Here is a 13,007-nt window from a genome sequence, read left to right as displayed (position 1 = left end):
AAACTAGTTATAAAATTATTATTTTATAAATATTAATTATTATCTCTTTCAGTGATTATCTACTTTAATGTAAAAATTGTTTATAAAAAAATTAATTTTTTACGATAACGTGCATTTTCTTTACTTTTAAATTTTTCAAAGAAAGAAAGAAGCAGAGAAAGAATAAGGGGAGTATCTAAATTTTTAAATTTTTAAAGTTTTAAAATATTTAGACTCTCAGAAGTCCGCCGCAAATATAGCAACGTACAAATATGTCTCGGGAGGCATTCTCGCTGATTATATCCCTCTTCCTTGGGAAACGTAGCGGAAATTATGAATTTGTGCGTCATGGAGGAAATGTTGTAATTAGGAATATTTTTGAAGTAACCGGTGGATGGAGAAAATAAATAAAGCTTCTTCCGCCCTTTTCGTGGCCTGCATGCAACTGAGGACCACGATGTCGCCGCTATGAAATTAAGTGCGGTCCATGGCGGCGGTACACCTTCCGGCAGTTTAGTCACCGAGAAAAGAGCGTGCAAGAGAAAGGTAGGATGAAGGAAGACTGGAAGCGCGACTTTGTTCCCTCGATAAGCGGATTCTCCGATTTGCCGGGCGTTTTTGCGAATTTCTCTCTTCTCTCTCTCTCTCTCTCTCTCTCTCTCTCTCTCTCTCTCTCTCTCTCTCTCTCTCTTTCTTTGCCATTGTGGCATAGTGCGCGGTGCACGAAAAGCCGGGCAATTTAGTGAACGATGTACTTAAAATCTCCGACAATGTCTTCTCTTTGCTTTATAGTCCTCTGGTGTTAGCCAATTTTTTGAACGATAAATTTCGTACTTAATGGCAACGTTTATCGCAGTCCTTCTTTACGCCCGAGAGTTTCCACATCAAATCATAAATTAAACTAGAAAATTTGCTGGTTACATTATTCGCGAGATTGAGAGAGAAGTTTACATGGTGGAATGGCAATGCAACGAAAGCCAACGAGAAAAGCGAGAGGTCGAAAGAGTATGGAGATAAGTCAGGCGGTGAGTTTCACCAAGTCTATATACAACACAACGGAAATCCTCGTTTCTACGCTCGTCTATGATATGCTCGCGCGTGAGTAAACTTACGATCCAAAGGTCTCTTCACAACCGGGTGAGAGTTAGTCTTTGCAAACGTGAAGCGTTCTTCAATGCAATGAAAATATAAAGAGACAGAAAGTCGTACTTTAAAGTACGATCTAATAGAGTTCAACAAGGCAGCGTCGCGAAGTTGAGTTAAAAAGTCGAATAGACCAGCAGTAGACCGAAAAGGATAAGGAGAGAAAGATGCAGTAAAGACGAAGGAAGAATGAGTGGACAAAGAGGGAGGCGCAGTCGGTCGCCTCCGCAAACTTTCACCGCTCCATCCATAAATTCTGGTAATCGTGCACCCCTAAGGTACTCCACAAGTACTTGTAATAGTGGAAGACTGGAAGCGCAGTCGAAACGCAGCCGATGTATCTTACGGGCGTTCATTAACGAACTTGCGCAAATTATGCGCGCGAAATTCTCGCTCGCATCGTTCGTTCACATTATCTTTGGACTTATCACGATACAGCTACAGGGCAGAAAAGGATACGAGGCCCGATGTGACGTGACCCTAATGTATCGTTTGCGCGGCGCTCTCTTAATGGCTTATATATGGCGCGTTCCACCAACGCGAGCAACACACTTGGATACTACGAGTCTTTAATCAATTATGCAAATGATTTGCGGACGACTACTGTATATCCGTCTTCTCCTTTCCTGTCCTCTCCGACACGCCAGGATGCGCAATCTAGATTTCCCTTCTCTTTGTCCCTCTCCAGTCTTGTCCTGCGCGCGAAGCGTCATTCTTCGTAGAGATGCTTCCTGCTGCCCTTTCCTCTCTCGCATTTTTTCCTCATCCTCTAACAACGCCGACCCAGTTGGCACGGTTGTTTATTAAAACTTCCAAATTAACCGGCTTTAATCGCGTTCATTTTACGCTTTTTGTTACCTCGGTATATTATTTATTACAGCGACCAATCCCTGCAACCTCTTTCCGGTCCCTAATCCTCTCGCACAAATCGCGTCCACCTAAAACCCACCTCCCGCTCTTCACTCTCGATGGTACGCTTTCATCCGCTTCTCTTTCATACTCTCGCCATTCCACATCCTCCTTTTTTCCGTGCCGTGCCGTTTACACCATCCGCCGAGTATCGTTCAACCCCTCGTAACGTAGTTTTGGCCTTTGCACGAGTACCCTTTTACCCTTCTGCCTGACGGCTCATCCGCGTCTCATCCCCTCATCACTCGTCGTTCCCTATTCTCCCGTGTTTCTCCCTCCGTTCCTCTCTATCTCTTGTCCTAACGCGCATTTGTTTACCATTCCTCGTGTCTCTTCCGCTTTCTCATGTTCAGCCAGCGAATTACGTTTCGCACCTTCCTCGCGGAAGTTCAAATACGGGATTACCAAGGCGGTCCGGCTACCAAGGACTTATGAAAAATGAAAATGGCGTGGAAATGCGAGTAGAGATGAGATCTCAACCAAGAAAACAGACTCAATCAACGTTAAGGAAAACTCGAAAAGAACCATGTAATAATATTCCTTCGACATTTAATACTCATACAGTATACACGCGAGATAAAATTGGAAATATTACAGTCTGCAGTAATACTAGTTTATAATAATTAAAGAAATAGAATTAGAATAGCAATAATTTATACAATAATTTGTTTGACCCAAAATGTAATTTATTTTTTAATGACATTCGTTAATATAAGATCTTTTTTCAGTAAGTTTTAAAAGGTTTTTTTTATTTTTTACTTATTAGAACTTTTAATCATATTGATTCAAACAAATTCGTTTATAATAGGATGGGTACAATATATTTGTTTAAAAAAATTTATTATATTAAATAGACGCGATTATAAATCGATTGCACTTTTCCAATACAGTGTAATTGAAGATATAATAGATAATTTTATTGTTTGTCATTCCTGTCGACTCTAAAAAATAACCGATTAATTGTTTGAATAATAGATTATTAATCGTCCATCTCTAATCGTAAGTAAAGAACAATAAAGAACAAAGTTAAACAATAATAGAGTTAAACAATAGTAAAAAGGATTACATGCAAGAAACTTTGAAAATAAAGGATTGCATGAGGTTTAGAGGTTCAACACGTGTGCTCGTATGCGCGACACAGTTTCGGGAACTCCGATGTTGCCGTAAGCACACGCGAGACTCGTATCCCAGGGCAAACTGGATGAGGAACTGCACGAAACGCGTCCAGACTAAGATCTAACGGGGAACATGTGCTGTGTAAAGTCTATATACATGTATACCTCGACGCTGGCATCTTTGCCTCAAGATGTGCTAGATCGCGTGTCATTCAGTATTTTCACCTGCATAACATACGACGCATTATCGTCATGGAGAAAGAATTCGAACTGGCAATAATTTGCCAAATTGAATTGTTCACTTAATGCCGAAATGGTTTGTTTGACGGGATCGTTTCGAATCTATCCGGGCGTTAACTTTTAATACCATAATTCTTTTTCAAGAATGTGCAATAAATTTTTCCTTTGCATCTCTTAATCTTGTAGTATTATCAAATTTAAGGCAAAAGATTTAAAGTGAGAATGACATTTCGAGTTACACACTAATAGAAGATATTTTTTGAGAAAATATAGTATAAAATATTTTTCTCAGAATATTAACACGAGATAAAAAAGATGAAATGAATAGAATTTGCGATACTTTTTTTTTATAAGGCTCTTCATACGTGCTACCAACATTTCAATACTGAAAAAAAATCTTAATTTCAAAGAAATATCTCTTTGGTCGTATTAAAAAAAATTATTTCTTTGAAATTAAGATTTTTTTTTTTAAAACAACAAATGAAACAAAGAATAATCAAGCAACAGAGGTATTCAATTAACAGAGATATAACTTTCGGCACGATCAAAGCATCAGTGAATAGAGTTCTCACAGTTCTTTCGAGGTACAATATTTATGTTCCTTACATCCAGAGAAAAGGTTGCTTCGATTTAAAGAAAGTTTCTTCGCTATACGATTAAAGAAAAATTTTCTTTGATTTGTGAAAAAATTTCTTTGATTTAAACATTATTTTTTAAAATCAAATAAAATTTATTTGATTTAAAAAAATTATGTTCAAATCCAAGAAATGACGTTCAAATCACAATTTATTTGAATAAAATAAATTTTATATCAGTCAACTGAAAACTGGCGTGTTACTGCGAACAATTCCGGAATAATCGTTAGCGAACTTCGGTGACAGTTCGACGATGAATCGGGAGTCGGCTGACCAAGATCCGCTAGTAAGTACATTCCCGTCGGAAATCGGCCGGCGCGTCGCTGCACCGGGACTTCCTATCGAATTAGAGAAAAGTGTTCTCACGGCGTCTTGCACACCCCCCCGTCGCAAGGACGAACTTCTCCGTTAATCTCCTGGAAACCCCTGCGGGGCTCGATTTATCGAGGATACTCGATACGCGGAAGCTTTCTCGTCTCTCGATTTATTCCGGGTCCCCTCCGGGCCTCGTCGCGCCTCCGATTCTTGGCAACTTTCCGCCTATCAGGACCACGCTTTTTCCCATTATACTTGGCTCAGGCGTTTTACAATGAGGCACTTGTACATTCGAGAAGACAATGCGACGAATCTCCACTTGCGGAATACATCGATCATGATCCATACAGCACACTTTATCCGAAAAACATCCTGGAAATGTCCTTACGATGTTCAGAAGACATATAGATGTCTCCTAGACATTTAGAACGTTCCTTGGAAGTTTGTGCTGTATGGGGATCCTTCTTGAGATTTTAGACGACGTAACTTGGAACGCAACTTGGAATGTAATTTGAGAATTAATTACAGAAAATATCTAAAACTTTTGGAATTTTGGGAAAATCTACTATTAATGAGATTATTTTCAATTAAACTAATGCTATTAATACAACATTATTTTTTCGTATTCTTTGATCTAATTTTGTAATTTTTTAAAAAACTACTTTTCACTAAATAAAATTTTATGGAATATTTTCTTTCCCACATATAATATATAAAAGAATTATTACTATCTTTTCATATCTTTCTGAAAAGATTTAAATAATGTTTTATCACAATGGCAAAGTCAATGTACAAATAATTGAAAAACATTTTGGTCACAGTATAATACTTTTAAAGTCTGGCGCATACATTTGCATTTTTTCTGCGGTCGCCGTGGGAAAGAGCTCGAGAAATCCGCAGTGGCTTAACTCAAACATATCTCACGGAATCAGCGGATGCGATAAACGGGACACGAGAACGCGAGTCGAAGGAAATTTCCAATTTGTTAATAGTGCTATTCTTTTTCGTTCTGCCGGCTTGCACCGGTCATCTCGGGTATTAAGAGATAAAAATGGAATCGGGAGAATAGTGGTCCCGGCAGTGGTCGAGAAACGAGCATTAACCAGCTCCGCATGGAAAATGACTCGAATCCGGGACCTCTCGTACTCTACTCATTAGCGTTGAATTATTCGAATAATATTTCTTTGTCCGGTAGAGAAATCAATGCGTCTGCCGAGGCGATGCATAATTCATGCCGTAGTTATCAGACAGATCGAAGATTAATAGGCCTGATCGGATGCTTTCTAATCGAGCATTTACCATTCCTTCGTTCTCTATCCCTCTTGCTTCTCCTTACTTCCTCCTGTGACGTTACTTCGGTTCTTTAAAAGAAATCAATAAGCTATATACTCACTATATAGAGCTTTTAAATTATTCAGAGTATCATTCGAACGTTGTTTCTGGTATATATGTTTTAGTAAAATTATTATTGCCTAATTCCAGCAGATTAATCGTCGAAAAAGATTTCCACAATTTACAATATGTTTGTCGTTTTTATCAGTAATATCCCATTTACCATATTCTAATATACTTATTAGTTATATAATACTAATTCATTTAATATGTTTATGTTGTATGGCGTAGACAAAACTCGCAATCTAATGGTCCGACTTTCAGACATCGCTGCCTTGGTAACGTTCCTTTCATTCTACATCCACAAAAAATTGATTGCAGAGCAGGAATTTAATTATTCTCTCTGGGTACACGGTTTGTGCCGGCTGAGTTCGCATCAGAGAAAATATTTAACCTCTTCAGTTTAAATAAAAGTCTTGTAGTGAACTGCAAATTAACGATGAGATGATTCGAACAATGCCTTGACCCTTTCGCTTTTTTAACTCTCTAGGATGAAATGAATAGATACAAATAGAAGCAAATAGAGTTGGAAATCCAATAATTGTAAAATCAAAACCCGATTTCGAAGATTAGAGATGTATTGCTTCGCAAAAGAATTTCTGTTATTTGAAAAAAGAAAATTAAAAATTTCCTAAAGAATTAAATTTGTGTACAATTGTATTCTCGTTAATTCCCAACAAAATACTTTCCTAAAGAATTAAATTTGTTTACAATTGTATTCTCGTTAATTCCTGACAAAATACTTCATGTTTTAAACTGAGCTTTTATAATTAAAACTTCTTATAATTAATTAAAATAAGTTCTATCATGTATGAGAAGATTAATACAGATAGTAGGTACAAGATTTTGACAGTAAGTAAATGTATTACATGTAAAGAAAACACAGACGTTGGTTGCGATCGGTATTGAGATTTAATCGGAGCGAGCACGTACCGAAGGATAATTCAACGGCTCGTCCCCGGAAGTTAAATGACGTGACGTAGAAGCTAAGCATGGTTGGGGAAAAAAACAGTCGGCGGCTGGATTTTAAAAAGAACAAGAGCGGTTGAACAGGGTGAGCTGTAACACGGTTAGCTGCAGTCACGAGTCGAGCGAACTTCGATGGCACGGGCTAAGAATATATTTCAATTGAAATCGTTAAAAAGTAGTACGGCAAAATAATACGGAGGGAGAAGAAGAGAAAAGAACTTGATCGTAAGGTATAGCACGAATATCCGACGTCGAAAGAAGCGGTGTAGAAAGCACAATTTATCCTCAATGTTATTCTCGAAACGTTCATTAATTCTATTTCGATCTAGAATATTTTCAGACGTATTTATTTTCATCATATGTGATTGGTATAATTGTACTATTTAACAAATTTCGCGAAAATTAAACGATCTAAATATGTAGATAATGCAAAGTTGATATGTTCTTTAATATAATTATTCCCATATAATAGCTTTTAAGACATTTCTTATATATAGAAATATTTATATTAAAGAAAATTTCAAATTTTGCATTATCTACATATTTAGATCGTTTAATTTTCGTGAAATTTCTTATATTATATAAGCATATGTTTTAATTTTATATATTCAATGTTTAAATTCCTACAAAACTCTCTCAGCGCTTTATGTGTGTATCTGAATTAATTAAAAATTTTTTAAGTATATCTTTATCTTATTGCTTTTTATTTCTTAGCATGCATCTGGCTATCCGAAGTTTCGTACAGGTGGCTATTCTATATCATAGTCAATAGAGTATAGCATACATTTAGACTCCTCATACATATTAAAATCTGTGTTTACATCAACGCACTGGCAAACTCTGCACTAACAGCCGGCAACTTTCTCGAGATACGTTGTTGTATCTACTACTTACTCAGTAAAAACGCTACTGTGTTATCTCGCACTTTTCAATAGTCACTCCTAATTGAGAATCTAATGGTACTTCAAATAATATTCTAAATGATATTATAAATACAAAATAACAAATCCAAATTAGATCCTCTTAAAAATTTGTTGGATTACGTTTTTAAAAAATAATTATCATTGACAATATATATTCTTTAAATCTGAATTAGTGGGTAAATTATTGTGTTAATCAGTGGCAATACTTGGCATTGGGAATTATGACATACTTGGCACTAGAAAGAATATGAGCATTGTAATAAAATTTAATACCCATTAAAATAAAACCGATATTCGCACGTTAGTTTAAATCTTCCAATATCATGTATATTGCATTTATACATTAAAATAAAATTATTTGTGGATCAAATAATAAAGATTAACTAGAGATTTCACGTTTCATTCACTGATTACCAGTGGCACTTAGGACTGATGTCAATGATTATCCATGGATTCAAGTTTCGAAAGTAATTGAATTTTATAAAATTCTTTAATATCATAAAAAATAAAAGAGGAATTCTTACATATTCATGTACATTAATTCACTAGATTTTAATTCTTTATCGGTTAATGTAGTACTGATATTTTTGTGTAAAAAGTAGAAGCAAAAATATCGAATGAGGACTGATTGGGTCATTCTTGATAAAAGCGAATACATACATAATGAGAAAGAACGAACCGACCGACTGACCTTTGTCGAAATGTTCGGTATCTATTTTGTAGACCGTCACGTGCAATTCAGTATCGATTCAACAGCATTTTTAATTTTCCCGAAAGCGCGTGGTACCCTACAGCGTGTGTCACGTGGTGTCCGAGTCTCCAGATGTTACCTATACATCATGGTATGTTCGAGCACCCGGTTATATCAATTTTGCACGCGTCCGCTGTGCTGCCCGTCGTGAAAACCACCGACGCCCTTACAAATTGCCATCGCTGGTGCTAACTAAACGTGCACCCGTCCCCGGCTCAACGAGAAACGGCGACCTATTAATATCGCGAGAATAGTGTCGCGGGATCACCGATACTCTCATTGCCACTCATACGTTTTCCCAACACGAACTGATTGTAGTCCATAAAAAACATATTTAATGCTGATAAAAATTCAACCATTTGTTCTTTCAATTTTTACAAATCAGTAATTAATTCTCATGATAATCGCACTAAATTTTGAACATTTATAAATAGTTTTCCTATCGCTGATAATTATCTGCGGTAATTATTTCTGAAATATCAGTGGCTAATTCTAATGATATTCATGGGAAAACACACTTTGTCTATTTACCTAATTGATTTAATGACTATTATTATGCGTTTATTAAAACCCATTATAAACGATTTATAATTCGGCATAGAACCAATAATTTTACGAATTATGCATTCTACATACAGGGTAATTAATAGAATTGTGTTAAAAATAAATCGTTATCTTCCTCTTCCATTTCAACAATTGTGATTTTCTGATTAGAATTCGGCATTTGAGGCTCATCAATTTCATTTAAGCTATAGCACAAGTCAGTTTATGAATGACAACATGAATTAATCATTGAAATGGAAGAGAAAAAATATCTTTTAATATAATTTGAATAGTTACCCTGTACAATATATGTATATAGAACATTTAAAACTATACAACTACATATTTTTTAAAAGCAACTATATGTTTTCTTTATACCAATTGATTATTTCATTATGCTGTGCATAAAGTATTAAAGTATATATATATTATACAGCAAAAAATTAATAGTTTATAAGATATTTTTTATTTTAAAATGTGTTAAAATGTGCTAAAATGTACTACTGTATAATATATATATCTCATCAGCTATTAATTTTTCGATATTATTTCTACTTTAATACATTTGTTCTACTTTAATATATTTCTACTTAATATATTTGTGCAGAATAGTTAAGAAAACCATTATGTAAAAAAATTATATTATTACATACTTAAAAAAGTGAAGGCGACTTCCATGTGACTTTGAAAAATCGATTTAAAAAAAATTGATTTTATCATTATTTCCTTCTTCCATGAAATCAACTTTTATCTGAATATATTTTTGATTTGACGATAATCTCAAGGATAATAACTTTAACGCTTTAAATGCTTCACTTTGTACATGCAAAGATTTTTCGAAATCTGACAATTAAAATTATAAACATTTGAAATTATAAGTAAAATTATTTTAATATGTTCCGATTTTTGTTACAAATTATAGAAAGTGAATTAAAGTGAATTAAAATAGATCAATAGTAATATCAAAAAAGTAAGAGAGACATCTTTCTGCTCTCAAGAAGAAAGCAGTAAACGAACGTTTAACTCTCCGACTGTAATCTAAGTATGTTTTTTTTTTTATGAAAAAAAGTGAATTTCACTCTCAAATTTCTTTGAATTAAAGAAGAGTTTGATTCTCTTATTGCTAAATTATACAGTTTGAAACAAATTTCCACTTTTTTTTTCATTTTTGCTCAAATTTCAATTTTTTTTCAATTTTAAATGAAATTTTTTATATTTAAGACTCAGATTGCAGACAGAGGGAGTAAAAATATGATTGCAAACAGAGAGTTAATTAGATTAAATTTATAGATGTACACCGTATCACAAGCGTGTAACATGGCCTTCCAAAGTTTCAAGGTCGGTGGATAGATATTGTAAGCAATTCGTATAAGCTAAATGTAGTATTAAGAGAGGTCGATAGAGCAAATTAACGATTTCTACCAGTGAGAGTTCGATAGCACAGGGGCGAGATGTATCGCGCGATATCACGCGAACGGAGCGCGTGTACACTTCAACCAATACCGGCGCGGCAATGTTATTTCCGGCACAACACAACGCGTTGCGTTCACCACACCACAAATTCGTATTATATACCGGTCTCTCGCATTAGATTGGTCGAAGGTGTGCCAAGTAGTCTGCACATACAGCAAGTCCAAAGAGGGATGGTGAAAGAGGGATAGGAAGATGAAAGACGAGCCCGCGGGGATCAGGTGAGAGAAACAGAAAAGGTGCGCGAGAATAAGAGGGCGTATAATAGCGAGTATTACGGGCACTTAGTCACTTTTGTGCCGTGGTCGCCATTGTGCTAAGACAAAAGATGGAGAATCCCTTGGAGCGAATTCAACTGTCCCGTATACGAACGAACTAGTCGCTAGTATAGCACGAGCTCGGCCCGGTGCGGCCTGATGCCGCGCGAGAGGCAACGCGATGCGACGCGACGTGACGCTCGAACGAGCATGATGCTTGAAGCGAAATTAAGCCTTGGTTCGCTTCGGTGCCGGCGAGGTATGTTCACCTTCGTCCCGCACTCATAGAAATTGCGAATTGCAGCGAGCACACTGCGAACATACGTATTCGTATGACTATGCGAGAGCCTTCCTTCCTTCCTTCCTTCCTTCCCGGGCAAACCCAGACGCACATTGTGCGAATTCTCCTTTTGTTACCGCGTTGTTCCATTTCGAGCTTAAACAGAACGCACTTGCACGCGCGGCTATCATTGTTGCCTCTTGTAATTCCAGTATTTTACGTTCTCTTTGATATTCTCCTCGAAAATATAAAAACTGCTTCGAGTTTTAAATGATTTCTTTTCTATTTTGAACAAATGCTGATGGATCTATTTTCTTGGGAATTATAATATATCACTTGTTTGCAATGAAAAGTGACGACAAGTGAATACAAGATACAACTACTTAAAACATTAATATTTTTAAGATATTGAGAGAAAATTCATTCAGAAGACGTACAGCTTTATTTATAGAAAAACGATACATTTGTAATTCTCCAAATTTATCATCAAAAGACAGCAGTCGTTAAGACAGCAAGGTTTAATTGATTTATAGAAAAGAAATATTTTTTGAATTAGATACCTGCTGTGAAAGAATATTATCAGTGCTAAAATAGAAAAATTATTTGAAAATTTTATGTCATTTTTCCTTAAAACAATTTGTTTCAATTTAGAATTTTTTAAATGCCCGAAAAGTTTCTAATCTTAACATGAATCACTTTTCTATCAAATAAGCCATATATGTGATTTACTAATTTAATTTTCCCTCTAGAGACGAAATTTGGAATTTACAATGTTTATTTTAAATTTGAATTCGGGGTAAATTCAAAATTTATGCAAGTTATATTTAAGAACTGAAGATGGAAATGTGTATACAGCACATGAACACTGAAATGTATATATGACAATGAAATGTATATATAATACTTCCAAAAGATAATACTTCGCTATATATTGATATATATAGAGCGAAGTATTATCGTTAGAGTATATTAATATATATATCAACGTATATCAATAGATTTTTCACAAGACACTTTTAGCAAAATTAGTAAAAAAAATTGATTTTGAAGAATGAAAGATATTCTCCCTACACGAAAAAACGGTTTTATTAAAGAATCTAAAAATTTAGTTAGATATAGACCAAAAATAATTTTTAGACCATTAAAATAATTATGTAAGATGCTTAAAATGGTTGCTAGAATGTCAAAACATTTTGCAGTATTGTTCCTTATGCTTTGAAATTCCTACATAATTATTTTGATAATCCAAAATTATTTTCAGATCTGTATCTAGCTCAAACAAAACTGTTCTTTGTGTAGAAAATTAAAAAATTTTGTCATAATTCATAAAATTTTATAATAAAAATGTAAGAGTAAATAGCCGTGATCGACACGCGAGTATTATAATCCAAGTAAGGTAGCTGCGGAATACGTAATAACTGATGTGTGAAATGTATTAGTGAATTGCTTTGGTCGCGAAACTTGTCGAAGTAACGCAATTTCAACTGTCGTCCATGCGGTTTGCCAATCCAAAATGCGTTTCGGGAAAGCATGGAAGACGAGATTAGCTTCGTGAACGAAACGCAATCATGATTTCCGTTTTGGCGAAACTCTCCCTTTATTGTATTCCACACAGTTCTTCAATTTTGCTCTCGCGAAATAGTATCGAACAATAAGAGAGGGACGTGTCGAATAGGGAAAAAAGGTCAAAGGCTTATATAGAAAGTATTCAAGTCTTTCATCTCGAACATCAAAAGGTAATTCCCAAAATTATGGAGATTTTTCCGAAGAATTCCACGAAATTGACGTTATCCTAGAGAGGACCAGGATTCTTTGTAATACAACGTTACTGACAAAGGAGGTTGAAAGTACAAATGAAACGTTACCTCAACTGCCATACGTACACATACTTGGTATATGTCTCGCCTAAGTCGTTGGCTCCGGTTTCCGCCTTTGCGTTTCCTCGGGGAAGTTCTCGCGCGCACGTTGGCTCTCGTGTTCCCTACTCCTATAGACAAGCAAACAGTTTTCTCCTTGTGATGTGCGTATTTCTGATAAACAAATACTTATATATATATTTCTCAAGTATTTATAGGATATATAATTT

This window comes from Atta colombica, unplaced genomic scaffold (genome assembly GCF_001594045.1).
Source record: "Atta colombica isolate Treedump-2 unplaced genomic scaffold, Acol1.0 scaffold107, whole genome shotgun sequence".
In the NCBI taxonomy this organism is placed as follows: domain Eukaryota; kingdom Metazoa; phylum Arthropoda; class Insecta; order Hymenoptera; family Formicidae; genus Atta; species Atta colombica.
Note: the sequence above shows the minus strand (reverse complement) of the source record.